Below are 14,838 nucleotides of genomic sequence, written 5' to 3' on the forward strand. Positions count from 1 at the left end.
GGCAAACTGCTAAATGCCTTTCTTGGCAAAAGTTCAGAAGACACCGATACAAAATCAATGCAAGAAGACAAAGCTATCAACGTTATTTTCCAGCAAAGCCCAAATGCCATTGCTGGTCTTTTAAGCCTTATGGGAAGGGCCAATCATCTCTTGGCCCTACTCCCGAGTTGTCCTCTTTGCTTGAGCTGCTCTTGCCTTCTGGCAGCTCTTCTCATGCGTGCATTAGGAACAGGCTCCTCCTGTTCCTCTGCCTCACTACTGTCAGTCTCTGGAAGCTCTGGAGTTCGTGCCTCACTCCCCAATGGCACTGGCCCCATCTCAGCCTCCGATGCAGAGCCCTCATCTGAGCCTTCCCCAGCCTCCAGGACTGGCCCACGCTCTTCCTCAGCCTCATCGCTGTCTGACTCCATTGCCAGCTCCGCAGGCTGCTGGCAGACCACAACACTGCCAAACTATACTTTTTAAAGTGACATACAGAGAAAAGTATTAAACACATAAGAATAAATTATGCATTCTAAAATAAATTTACATCAAAACAAATTTTGTTTCTGTTCTGTTGACCTGTCCACTTCTTGGTTGCAGCTCTGCATGCCAGTTTGGAAGATGAGTCCTGCATGCCGTTCAGCAGGCAGATGCGTCTTTTACCCAGGGAAAAGTAAAAGTAACTACCTTGCATTTGAAAGTTGGTCTATGTAAACAGGTCACAGGAAGGAAGGATGGTTATGACAGAGACAGTGACATGGAAGAGTCCAAAGCTTGTCTGAAAGAAAATGAAAGGAAGGAGGCAGGAAGTCATTAAAAAGTTAAAGATAGGTCAGCAGACCAGTCATTTTGGAACAGATAAAGTATCTGTATTAATAATTGGTCAGGAAGATCAAATGCATCATATGGAGGTAGATTAGTTTTTTCTGTTAGTATTATTTTATGTTTTATTATGCTACGAGCGGTCTAGAGTTATTGCGAGTAAAATGGACATCTATATAAGTCCCTTCAATCAGTCAATCAATCAATCAACAGTCTGCCACTTTGTATTCTTAGAAGGTTTATCAGAAGAGACAGCTGGGTATGAAAATGAAAGCTTCAGTTTAAGTCTTCACAAAGATTGGACAAGATCCTAGAGAATTAAACTTTTGTGCCTCCATGTCACTGATTTACTAATCAATATACCAAAATCCTTCAGTATTTTTAATTATACTGGTCTTTGACGGTAATAAACATTGAGTGACTTGACTATACCAAAATGGTACTCTTTGTCCTATTTCTGCTCAAATGTATAAATATGATTATATTTTATTGGTACTAATATTTAAATAAATACAAATAAAATATACTTCCTATGATAAGCACTTATGCAAAATTTATATGACGTATAATTTTAAATTGGAACTCTCATGAGTCAGTGTACAGCTTTTATAGGTAATTACAGACATCATATCTGGTTTGCGAAAATCCAGAAATCCACTAGATGGCAGCAAGGGTATACTGAAAATATTAGATATTTGTTGCTATCCAATGAGCATCTGGATTATTGCATCATAGATATAATAAACCTAAATACTATGGCTGCTTATCTGATGAAATAAATAATTAGAAAGAATGATACAATAGTAGCAATAGCAACTGTAACATAATAACAATGATAATAACAATTTGTAATTGTGATCAAAGTAATGAAATTTATTCATTTATTATATTATTTATAAAATTTATTGGCCAACCATCTAACCATAGGGTAACTCTGGGTAGCTTACAGTTACATATACTGTCAAAACATAAAAAATTAAAATCAGACATTAAAACCAAGGACACACAGGGAAGGCGGTGGCAGAATGGGGGAAGGTGGGATCTGTTATTACTCAATCATCTATCTCCATCGCACGGGCCCCCAAGCCCCCAAGCCAACTGGCAGAACACATCTTTAGGCCCTTACGAAAAGTTAGGAGGGTTAGAGTCAACTTCACATGGTGGGGGGGGGGAACGGAGGGCAAGACATTCCAGAGGGCTGGAGCAATAGCAGAGTAGGCCCTCTTCATGGACTCTGCAAGCCAGAATAATTGTGACCCTCCAGCATGCCTTCTTCTGCTGGCACAAGTGGTATGGGCTAATCCTAGTGGGGTGAGAAGTCTCTCAAGTAATCTGGATACATGCCGTGAAGGATTTTAAAAAGATTACCAACATTTTGCATTGCACCTGTAAGCAGACTGGTAACCAACGTAACTTGTGAAGCAGGTGATGCTACAGGGGCCATTCTTGGGATTCCCAAATTTGCCTGCGCTGCTGCACTCTGCACCAGTTGTAGTTTCTGAATGTTCTTCAAGGGTAGCCCCATCTAGAGTGCATTAAAATAGTCAAGCTATGAGATGACTAGGACTGAATTAGGGGTGGGTTCTACTTACCTTTACTACCGGCTCGCAACTTCAAAGCTTCTGTGCATGTGCAGATCATCTCTGACAACATCCGAGTGGGTGAGCGGAGATTCCTGCCGGTTTTATTACCGGTTCTCAAGAACCGAACCGAACAGGGGTCAACCGACCACTGGACTGAATGACTGAGTGCAGGGAGTCCTGATCCAGGAAAGGCTGCACAATATGAAGTTGTGCACAATATGAAGTTGTGCAAAGGCTCTCCTAGACACAACTGCCACCTGTTCCTCAAATAGGAGTCGTGAGTCCAGGAGAAGTTGCAAACTGGATCTTTCTGGGGTAGTGCTGCCCCATCCAAAATCAAAAATACAAAATGCCAGATCCCCGCATACCCAAAGCCATTTATTTTATTTTATTTATTTTGTCATAACAATATACATAAGCATCGCACAAAAAGATTATATAGTATATAAACATATATATGAGGAAATATAAGGAAGTATAAGCATATATATATAAGAAAAAAACACAATAGGACAGGAACGGTAGGCACGTTTGGTCCTGCCAGGGTTCAGTCGAAGACTATTGTCCCCCATCCAGACCACCACAGCCTCCAAGCACTGCAAGAAGACGGTCACAGCATCACTTGGGTCACAAATAAAGCTCTAGTGTAAAAAGAAAGAAAGAAAGAAAAGAGAATAATTAGCTTAATTCTTTAATCTTTTATTAAATCTAGACCATGCAGACAAATATTGTACCATCTTGTCACTTTTAAAATAGAAAGACATTTTAAAATTAATAAACAATGTGTATCTCTTAAATCCAATCTTTAACCTTAGGAGTGCAATATTTATCCCAACTACACAGACCAATCTTTTTGATGTAGCCACTGCTAAAAAAACTTTCTCATAAAATATATTTTTGGAACGTAACATTATAAAACAAGATAGACTTGATCTCTTCAGACCTAGATTAACTCAATCTTTTTCATATAAAATGCCAATTTAGTCCTACTGTTTATCTGCTTGTCTTGATTGTGTTTTTTTCCACAATCTCCTTACTCAATCTCATGGTAACTGTGACCCAGTTCTGATTTATATAACTCTGTAACTCTGCAGCCACCCCTATCTTAGTAATACCCTACCATTTCTGTTACTATAAGTCTTTGAACTACAACCCTTTTTTTCTCTCATTATAATCTGAAGAAAAATAATGTATCTGTTTAAAATATATGTGGACTCATTCTCAAAAAATTCTCTATCTTTCACTCTCCCATTAAAGTGTGGGGTTTTTTTCCCCTCTGTAGTTTTACTTCTTTTACTTGCTTATGGGTGTGTGTGTGTTTTTAGGTATTTTTGACTGAAAAGTTTGTTTTCTTTTACCCCTTGATTAGCAGCCCATATGGCAGACAATTAAAATACACAGGCCTTATGATCAATACCCATATATTTCTGTGGTGAAGGCTCACATCCAAAGCATATCCTTGTTGATCTGAAGTGCCAACTTTGGGACACATTTTTCCTTCCAATTGCCATTTGTCCCTTTGGCTTCAGCTTTTAGTTCTACATGGATCTTATTAACATATGCCTGCTGTCTATATTTTATCCAGTGGAAGGAGATATTTATCCTCTCCTTACTTTCTTTTCATTCTGTATTAATCCTTCTCGCTAACTTGCTCCTTTAGAATGTACCTGTGCTTTTATGGTTCTTCTTCCTTTGAAAATGCTAACGGTTATCTACTGTTGGCAGAAAAGCCATCAGAGAGAAGGATAAATTTACTTGGGTGTGAAAAACCATAACCAAAATTAAAATTAAAAAGGAAACCACCATAACTCAAAGTAAAGAACCTGCCTCCATATTTATCTGTAGTATTTTCCAGATTAATCTTAGAAAATAAAAATGATGAGTAGTTTGGACAAATTGTCTAATCTGAATTGCAAAACTCTGGAGAACCATTAAATGGCAACAGAGAGATTCAAAATACAGATACAGACTCTAGTGAGTATTTTTATCTTGGCAGCCTAAATTTCATTGCTGTACCAGCATTTTATTTATAAATGCTTTCACACACCAGTAAAAAAAAAAAGATAATGATAAATTGAGGATTAACAGTGATGGAGATATTCTCATGAGTGAAAAGTAACAGGAGTAATTCACCATTTTGCCCTGTGGTAAACTTGATTTGGGCCTGGCAATACCTATTGTGGCAGCCATTTTGTCAATGTGCAAGTCTCAACAAGGCAGCCATTTTCTTTCATGGCATGTTTTCAAAATATCAGATATGGTCACTATTATGTACCCATGGTACTAATAAAATAATAACAGTAGTGGGGTTTATAGAAGGCACTGCCTAGAGTTTCTCTCTTCTGTTCTTTTGTCTGGAAGTAATCTTTACATACAACAGAGTTCATTTCGGAGACGATATGTTTAGAAAAGCAATATTTTAAAATATAATGGAGCTGGCTATGTCAAAACATATTCCATATTTTTAATAGAACCACCTGGCATTCTGGGGGTGGGGGTCGAAAATGGGTTTAATTTTGCTCAACATTTGCCCTTTCTCCTCTGAGAAGTATCTCCTGGATTGTAAGAATAGCAGGCTTTTTTCATACAGACAATTAAAAAAAACCCAGAAAATAAAATGCAGGTTATTATGACTAATTTGGGTTTTTAATGCAGCCATATTTTATTTCAACATTAGATTACATCATGAAAGACATTTTATATTGTTTTGCCTATGGTTAGAAATTATGTCTGCTTAATCAATTCCATTATGCATTCACCCAACCATGACACATCAAAGGCTAAGAAGAGATGTTGAAAAAGAACAGCAACAAAAAAAAAAAAGCAACTTTACTTGTTTAAAATGCTCCCCATTCAGATCAAGATGCAGAGCACTAAATATTAATTATTTTAAATAAATATCAAGCCTCTCCAAATAATACAAATAATTGGCAGGGTTGACTGCCCATTGCCCAGTTCCTAACAGCTGGTGACACTGGCACCCAGCACCTTCTCAGCAGCCTTTGAGATAATGACTTGGGCATCTGCCGGTGAGTGTTTGCAACTGCCCACAGAATTTACAACTCACAAGTGGGCTACAGAGGCTCTGACAGAACTTTTTTATGCAAGGTCTTTGAAATTTATTAATGTAATGCAAACACAAGCCTTCCAACCCATTAAATTGTTGATGTTATGCGAATCCACTCTGGAATTGCAGATCCTCATTAACATTATTTGCATGTTAATCTGCATCTTTTTAATTAGTGATATTATTTATGCACATAATTTTCGCCTACTGGTGCCAAGGCTGAAGCGCATTAATTAATCTACTGAGATGCCAAACTGTTTATTTTTCCTCCATACTTTTATTTGTTTACATGGTGTTTTGGATTCAGGGAAAAATAAAAAAAAATTAAAAAGCCTGAAGAATAAAAGCAGAAAGACAAGATTAACTAAAAGCACTTTTTGTTTTCATAATTTAAATTGTAATATTAGCCAAATGTTGTGTTTCTTCCCTCAGAGATCGGTTATTCAGTTACATTACCTTGATGTATTATTAAAATTTATAATGGACTCTGGAGGCTTTTTTTTAGTTCTCTCCTTCATTTACAGAATATACTCAATGTTATTTTAATCTTCATACAACGCTGCCATGCATAGGCAATGATCGGTTTTCCCTGGCGTCTCTCTAGTGCTGCTCCACTTTGCACAACTGATAAACATTTAAATAAGCCTTTTCCAAAAAGAAAAAAAGAAAAAGAAGAAAATCCTAGCATGCTAAAATCATTAACCCATTAATGGAGTATGGCATTTGCCTTCTCTCTGAGTCAACCAAAGCCGCTCTTTTGATATACAGAACTGAAACGATCCCAACTCTTGAACATGGACCTGTGAACAATGCTGAATGCTGATATAATTTCATTCTTCCCACTCATTTGAACAGTTGCACATTCCAAGGGCAGCCTTTCAAAAGGTTAGATTCCTTAGAGGAAAAGCTTTTGGAGATTTGGGCGTAAGATGTATTCTGAGCAGTTTGTGTATATGAACTTTGCCACGCTGCATCCTATTGGGAATGCAAACTGATCCCCGGTGGAGAACAGACCTGACCTGCTGATCCTTTACGTCACTCCGATTGACTCTGTTTGCAAACCACAGCCTGGCATGTGAGGAAGGGTGGGGGAGCAGTGGAGAGCCAGTTTCTTCAGTCACAATGAGAGGAATGGAGACAGCACTGACAAGTGTTTACTTCTTGATGCAGAAGTTCACAGGATGAAAAATAATATTTCCACAGACAGCACTAGTGGTACCCAAGAATTTCTCTACCTGCAATAAATCAGCAGCAACTTTAGCAATAGGAGCACCTTTAGAAGCACACAAAGAACTTTCTCCATGTATTTTTTGGCCCCTATATGTAAAAAAATGTTTTATATCTCTTTCCCCATCAGTTTGCACCATAATCTTGTCAGAGCCAACCAGCAGTAGAAAATCGTGGGAAACATTTGTGCCATTACCAATACATTTTCTTCTGAAGTGCCCTGATCCAGAAACGTGATTGTTTCTATACTGTATTTTTTGGAAGTCAAAGTTCAGTAGCAGTGCAAAATGTATATTAATAATTATATGTGAATCATTTAAAAAAAATACAGAAGAGATAAGTAAAAAAAGGAGAGGAGCAAAACAGATGGCTGAGCTATCATCAGAATATAAGCACATATATATGTCATTCAAACTGTAAAGCTAAAGTAAAGTGCCTTGTATGCTTTTCCATGAAGGCTTTAATGGAATCTCTTCATTCAGTTGGCCATGGATATGATTATATACCATGGAGCCACAAATATACCATGACAGAAGCATTGAGATAGGATTTCTTTCACCCCAACATATGTATGGTCAATTCAAAGCAAAACAAGTCCCAGGGGGCTCTCATCTTTCTGAAATTCATCTTCATTTACATGATCTGATATCACGCCTGTCTCTGGTAAGTTGTCTGTTGAAGAAAAGTTAATATTTTCTTCAGAATGTGCAGGAGAAAGTGGCATACCAGATGAAAGTTGGGGAAGAGATTGAGGCAATCAGCTCTCTTATAGAAGGCACGTCTCTTGCTAAGGATGTGTCGGAATCCATCTCATTTGAAGTCCAAGAGACTGGTGATTGCTGAGGTTGCTGGAGCAAAACAAATCTGCATGTCTGACTTCAAGAGTTGGCAGGATCAGGACTTCTCCCCTAGAATAATTTGGCCTTTTCAGGATGAGAGGAAGAGTGAGGGCCCTTGCTTTCCAGATATATGTCTGCCTTTTGATTTCCTTCAAGGATGTTTGCAACTGAGATTTTCCCCTCTGAATAAAATGTCATATGTAGCAAGATCTTAAGACTAACTCTTGACTTCACCTTTTCACCAAGCTCTTTGAATTACATTTCAGCACTGAATGCAGTAAGATCTGATTATGAACAGTGGAATATACTATCCCTGAGAGCATTTTATCTGTGATTAAAAAGAGGCTCTTATTTGTATGTTCTAATCAGCTTTTTAAAAAGCATAAGGCCAACTCCAGCAATTAGTGATTCACAACAATTACATTTAGAAAAAAAAATCCAGTTCTATAGGAAGGGGGCTATAGGGAACAATTCTATCAGGGCATTTCACCATTCAAATTCATGTAGCAGGTTAATCAGGGGTAAAATCCAGCAGGTTCTGACAGGTTCTGGAGAACCGGTAGCAGAAATTTTGAGCAGTTCAGATAACTGGCAAATACCACTTCTGGCTGGCCCCAGAGTGGGGTGGGAATGGAGATTTTGCAGTATTCTTCCCCTGGAGTGGGGTGAAAATGGGGATTTTGCCGTATCCTTCCCCTGGAATGTGGTGGAAATGGAGATTTTGTAGTATCCTTCCCCTGGAGTGGAGTGGGAATGGAGGTTTTGCGATATCCTTCCCCTGCCAGGCCCACCAAGCCATGCCCACAGAACCTGTAGTATAAAAAATTGGATTTCACCACTGAGATTAATTCAATGGGCATTATGAAAGTATATCTGTATGGGTAATAGGATAGGGATGGATAACACTGGACATCATTTCTTTTTTCAAAAACTTTGCTTCCTGAAAAACGTTTGGTTATGATAAGCCCCTTCCAAATTGAATACAAATACAATTTCAGAATGACTGTATCATGCAGAAATCTTGAGAAATATGAAATAAACTTTCAAAGTCTATATTTTATTACATAATATTTTCAACATGCTACATGAGTTCAACAGGGCTAAAAAATGTTTTGCTGTTGATTTTCATTTGTACCCAGTGTCTGCTGCATCTCACTGCAGTGTCCAATAATACTTAGCAAGTATTGATGGATTCCAGTTGCCCAGTTCATCACTGACTGCACCTAGAATTTTGGGAAAGAAGTCCAAGTGTAAATGCAGAAACTGAATCATCAAGTGACATATTGTACTTCATGGTTTTGTATCAGTGGTGAAATCTGAACCGGTTTACTACTGGTTCGCTGGCTGTGCATGCGCTCTGCGTGCACGCATCCACAGTGTGCACCATGCTCCAAATGCAAGGTGTGTGTGCACATGTGCAGTGCATGGCAAAAGGAGGCATGGGGTAAGTAGAACAGCTCATGGGGAGGGGTGATCAGCTGTGGCACGCAATCTTTTTTTTTTTTTACTTTTAAAAGCAGTTTCTTTACAACCTATTCAGCTGAATAGGTTGTAAAAAATGCTTTTAAAAGTTAAAAAAATGCTCTGACGATCAGGCAGCTCAGCTGGGATCGTCAGAGTCTTTTTTTATCTTTTAGAAGCGTTTTTTTTACAACCTATGCTGAATAGGTTGTAAAAAATGCTTTTAAAAGGTAAAAAAAGTCTTGACGATCGTGTGGCTCAGCTGTGATTGGGCATTGAGTGAGCATGGGCGGGGGGGGGTAGGGATTTTTGCTACCAGTTCTCCGAACCACCCACCGCCATTGCTACCAGATTGGCCTATCCGGTCCAAACCGGGAGCATTTCACCCCCGTTTTGTATGCTGAATGACATTTGTCAATCAGCTGAATGTAGTTTGGTGCTGAAAAAGAGCATCCTTGAATGCTTTCCAGATGATTTTCTCTGGCTCCACTAACAGATCTGGCCTGGAACCAATTCTTTCAGAGCGGCCGTTTCTTTTTAATATAATGCAACTCTCTCTTGTGGTTGTCCCATTTACATAGGTAACAACCAAGTATTTGGCATAGAAAAGCTGCATTCCAAGCAGCAGAGCCACTACTTTTAGATCTCTACAGATATTCTAGTTATATTGGGTGTACTGAATTTCCATGTTTTTGTATATTCTTTCATGTGTGCAGCATAGCCATCAGGTACTGTAGGGTGTACATTGCCATTGTGTAATAAGACCACTTTAAGGCTTAACAATGATGAGTCAATAAGGAGTCATCATTCTAGTGGGTCATGCTCGCAAACCAAAGCTGTGAACAAGCCATCAATATCAGTAGACAAAACAAGTTGCAAAGACATTTGTTAAATCATCTTGCTGTCTTTGAAAGACAGAAATTTGTGTATCTTATAACCTCAGTCCTAATGCTAGGGAGTCTATCATAAAGCATAACATAAGCAAAAGCAATTATTGACTCCTTTATTAGGGTAATATTTCAAAGCATCTGATTTTTTTACTTAAAGTTTTAGAGGAAAAAATCATGTACAACATGGAGAAGTCATAGGCAGTTAAAAACAAAACTGATCAAGGACAGGTTTTCTAAATATCACTACAAATACTAGATACTGTAACATAATATTTGTTTGTTTTTTTATTTAATATCTTGCCTTTATTATTTTTACAAATAGCTCAAGGTGGAGAACATATCCAACACATCTTTCTCTTCCTTTTCCCCCCACAATAACAACCGTGTGAGGTGGGTTGTGCTGAGAAAGAGTAACTGGTTCAAGGTCACCCAGCTGGCCTTCATGGCTAAAACAGAACTAGAACTCATGGTCTCCTGTTTTCTAGCCTCATGCCTTAACCACTAGGCCAAACTGGATCTGTAAGCTTAGAAGAGCTCAAAACTAATTAATGAGAGCAATAAGAAGTAAATTTGGTCATTATGTGTCAGAAGCAATGAACAACTAAACAGTAACAGTAATAACAGCATATAGTTGTGGAATAAGATTACAATTTATGCATCTGACACAATGTAGCTCATGCTATTAGTTTTTGAAGTACTACAAATCTTTTTTTATTTTTGTTAGTTACTATTAAAACTATCAAGCCTGGAGCATTTTAATGATCATAAATTTTCAAGAAGAAATGTGTACTAAAAATCTTAGAAAGGTATTTTTTCCACATAAAAATAAAAGGCTTTATTGATAGTATCAACATCTAACATGTTCAACACAGCTACCTATAAACATGATTAAAAAGATTTTGGCTTTCTACATCTGATTTTACAAATGCACAGATGTTAACAAAAATTAATACTAGGATATGTAGATTGAATTTCAGTAAAATCTTGATAGACCTTGATACAGTTCTCAATGCAAGAACCAGAGAAGATTAAATGTTGCATTTTTGTACTTACCATAATGATGGTGCACTTTAGTTTTAACAATACACCAGGGGTGTTAAACTGGATTTCTTCATGGGCCAAATCAGCATTGTAGTTCTCCTCCATGGGCTTTCCAGGGTGGAGGGGAAAGACAGGACAGATGGTCTGCAGCACTCTGCTGGCTAAAACAGGGTGCAGTGGGGCCATGTGTGCCCTCCCTCACCTCGTTTTGGCTGGGAGGCTGCTGCAGGAGGCTGTCCAGGCTGACAATAGGATGGGGGGCACACGTGGCCCCCCATGCCCTATTTTGGCTGCCAGAGGCACTCTGGGCTGATCTTTGCTATTTCCAGGCTGGCCCCACGGGCCAGATTTAAGCACCCTGTGGGCCAGATCCTGCCCGTGGGCCTTGATTTGACACCTCTGCAATACATAGTGTCCATTCATGTTTTGAATGCATTAATTCATCACACAGTTGTGTATTTAAAATACTGCAGAGTTCAATAATTTCCTCTGCTTCAAAAAATAGCCAACCACATTTTATTTTGGTTCCTTTAAAAGAGGTGTCTAAAAACTGGCCAGCAAAATATTTGGCTTTTCTACTGAAACAGTTCTTGCCCCTCTAACCCCTAAAGAACAACAAGACATCTGGTAAATTACAAAAAGGCTCTTAGCAAAGTCAGACTGAAAGTTGCATTTTATAGTCCTCAGTTCCAAAATTTAATTTCAGGAATAAAGAATTCAATCCTCAACAGTCTTCTTAAAGTGTAATCATACTGAAACTAATGTGGGATGCAAGCAATAGCTTTAAACAACAATGGAAGATTAGATATTAAAAGACAGAATCCTTTTTAAATGGGTGCATCTGTTGAATATGGAAATATCTATGATTGCATGAATAGGTATATATGCTGTTTAAATTAGTAATATTTTCAAGAGTCATTGACTGTATGGTATCATGACAGGACCCTGTTGAGTCTAATTTCAGGTATTGGTTGTGGTGTTTTCCAGCAATAGCAACAGCATTTAGATTTACATACCACCCCATGTTGCTTTATAGCACTCTCTGGGTGGTTTACAATTTCAACATATTGACCCCAACAATCTGGAGCCTCATTTTACTAATTTTGGAAGGATGGAAGGCTAAGTCAATCTTGAGCCAGTCAGGATTGAACTACATACTATGTGCAGAGTTAGCCTGCAATATTGCATTCTAACCACTGCCATCAGGGCTCCTGCTTTTCGAGATTTATGGCATGCAATTCAATCACATATTGAATGGCGCAGAAGAGCTGTGCAACCAGGGTATTTGGAACTTGAACCTAGGTTACTTTAGCTGCCACCTATAATTCATCCTCTTTCACAGTAATTTTATTAAAGATCCTAATTTACAGCAATAAAAACTAATTCAAACTAAAAATAAAGACAAATAGAATGTGCAGAAAAGAAAAAAAACTAATGGAAAGGAAAATAGAAAAGAAAGTAGAAAGAAGAATACAGTAAAGAAAAAAGAAAAATATACAACGAAGTGACTTTTTCCTGCATCAAAATAAATAAACAATTTTAGTAACTTATCACCATCTTTTAAAATACATCAAATAATGTCTTCTTTCCATATCTCATCTCTTATCTATATACATCAGATCCATAAAACCTCATAATTTCAGTCCTGATGTAAGTAAAAGTTGTTAGCAGAGAGAATAACATACTTATTTTAACCTTGATCAATTACATTATTATAATCATAGCATTTATACTACCTTCTTTTACTTTTATCAGTTTTGATCTTTAATCTCTTCAAATAATGCTTCCTTTTCATATTTTTTTTCCTTTGTCCCTTCTCACAAAATTCTTCAAAGTTTTAACAAGCCTCAATAATGTTCTGCAGCTGAAGAAGAAAGTAGAAGATACATGTTAAAGAATGGGAATTATAATTTGTTTCTCCAGCATTTACTTCTACCAATTCCAAAACAGCTAAGTATTTACTATGATTTCTGTTAAAACAGAAATAAAATAGTTATCCCATTGGTTAACTATGTGTTGGTGATATGGTCCCATCTTTTCCTGATCCTCCTTTATACTATATTTGCCAGGGTTTGTGATTTGTTGCACTTTTAAATATTTTGCTTTCTTTGATTGCAAACAAGGTTCAAGTGGAATCCATCTCTTTTTTTTTATTACGGCTGAAGCCGAATTGGAAGCTACACTCTTTGGGTTTCCAAACTAAACCTTTTCTGGCTTTTATCCTTGTGCCAAATGAACAGCCTGTCTTGAACTTACTAAACTTTGAACTTTTGCCTGCCAGCCACAACTGGCAAGAGCTAATTTGTTCTCTGTCCATGTACATCGGAAGATAGGCACACTGTAACCTTATCTGCAAATGAAAATACTTGATTTTTCATGTTCTACCACAGGGCATTCCTGGGAGCTACGGAAAATGTTGTACTGCTTGACATTTTTTAAAATATGGTTTGGATGTAGTTGAATGGTTTCTAAAATTATGTTGTAACTTTTCTGCCAATAAACAAGCATGAACAAGGGCCAGGATCCAAATGTATTAACTTACTCTGGCATAAACCACCTCACAGAAATCAGAGACAAGCTGTAAACCACACTATTGACTTTGAGAGCCAATTATTCCTTCTCCTAAGCCCCAATGCAGAAATAGAGAACAAAACTTGCTTTAGGGAGCAAGAAAGGGCAGGGTGGAATATATGAAACCAGGTAAACTTAACCAGTTGAATTTTGTAATGCTGTAATACTTTTGCTATTTAAATTCTTGTGTAAAAGAATCTCGGCTAATTAGTCATAAATGCTACATTAGCTGAAATGCCATCTTCTAATATAGTTTGGCCTGAATCCAGCCCATGTTAGTATGAATGCATGGCCTGTCTTCAGTCAATGAGACTGGCTGTTAGTGGAGCCCACTATATATATTTTATAATACGTTATGAGAAGTTTTTTGGGGGCCTCAGTCACATTGTATTGTATTATGTTGTTTATTCTATTATTGTTTTAGCTATTATTAACCATCCAGAGTTACTAAGTTGAAATGGGCATTATTGATTATTATTATTGATTTTATAAACAAATAAATAAGTATTCCTAGGTATTCCTCTCAAATTTTAAATGAATTATTTAAATAAAATGCATAAAAGCCTTCAATTAATATTGCATGTTATATCACTAGTCCTCAGTGACCATTATCGGGACTGGTAACTCTGTTATAAAATCCGCAGTTCCTAAACAAAAAAATCATGCCAACATAAAGGATTTACTACCTGTTTTGTTATTAAGCGAACAGATAGTCATTAGCGAGAAATCCTGTGACTACAACTTATAGTTTTACTTCTGTGTTCTCCATTAATTCTCCTTATCCCATTATTTATGAATGGATCTGGAGATATTTTTGCATATTTACCAGAATAAAATATGGGGAAATTGTTATATGTATAAGAGCCTGTGCTTATGTATGTCTATGCAACAGAATGAGAATTTGGTCATGTTAAAATTTTAGATTTAAGATAAGATGTACAACAAATATTCACTGAAGTTCAGAAGGAGAAGAATAACATCAATTTTTAAAAATACTTTTGAGGGAGTAGTCCACCATTGAATTAATCTAATTAATCTAAGATAAGAAATTTTTAATGTCTGAAACCATTGGTTTTGTTCCATAAAAAATAATTTTCAACTGTAAATTTCTGATACATATTTCAAGTATAAGTTTAATTTCTTTTTAATTGTCTGTCCTATTGAATTGATGTTTTAGCCTACAAAAATTAGAAAAGCAGGCAAAGCACGGAAAGCACTTCACTTGTTAGTGCCTCGTTAGGGCTGAAAAAAGCTTCTCAAACACAGCTGCGAGTTGGAGGGAGCAGGCAAAGCCCGGAAGTTCACTTCACTTGCTAGAGCATCATTAGGGCTGAATAAAAGCTTCAGAAAAGCTA

This window comes from Ahaetulla prasina, chromosome 3 (assembly GCF_028640845.1).
Source record: "Ahaetulla prasina isolate Xishuangbanna chromosome 3, ASM2864084v1, whole genome shotgun sequence".
NCBI classification, from domain to species: domain Eukaryota; kingdom Metazoa; phylum Chordata; class Lepidosauria; order Squamata; family Colubridae; genus Ahaetulla; species Ahaetulla prasina.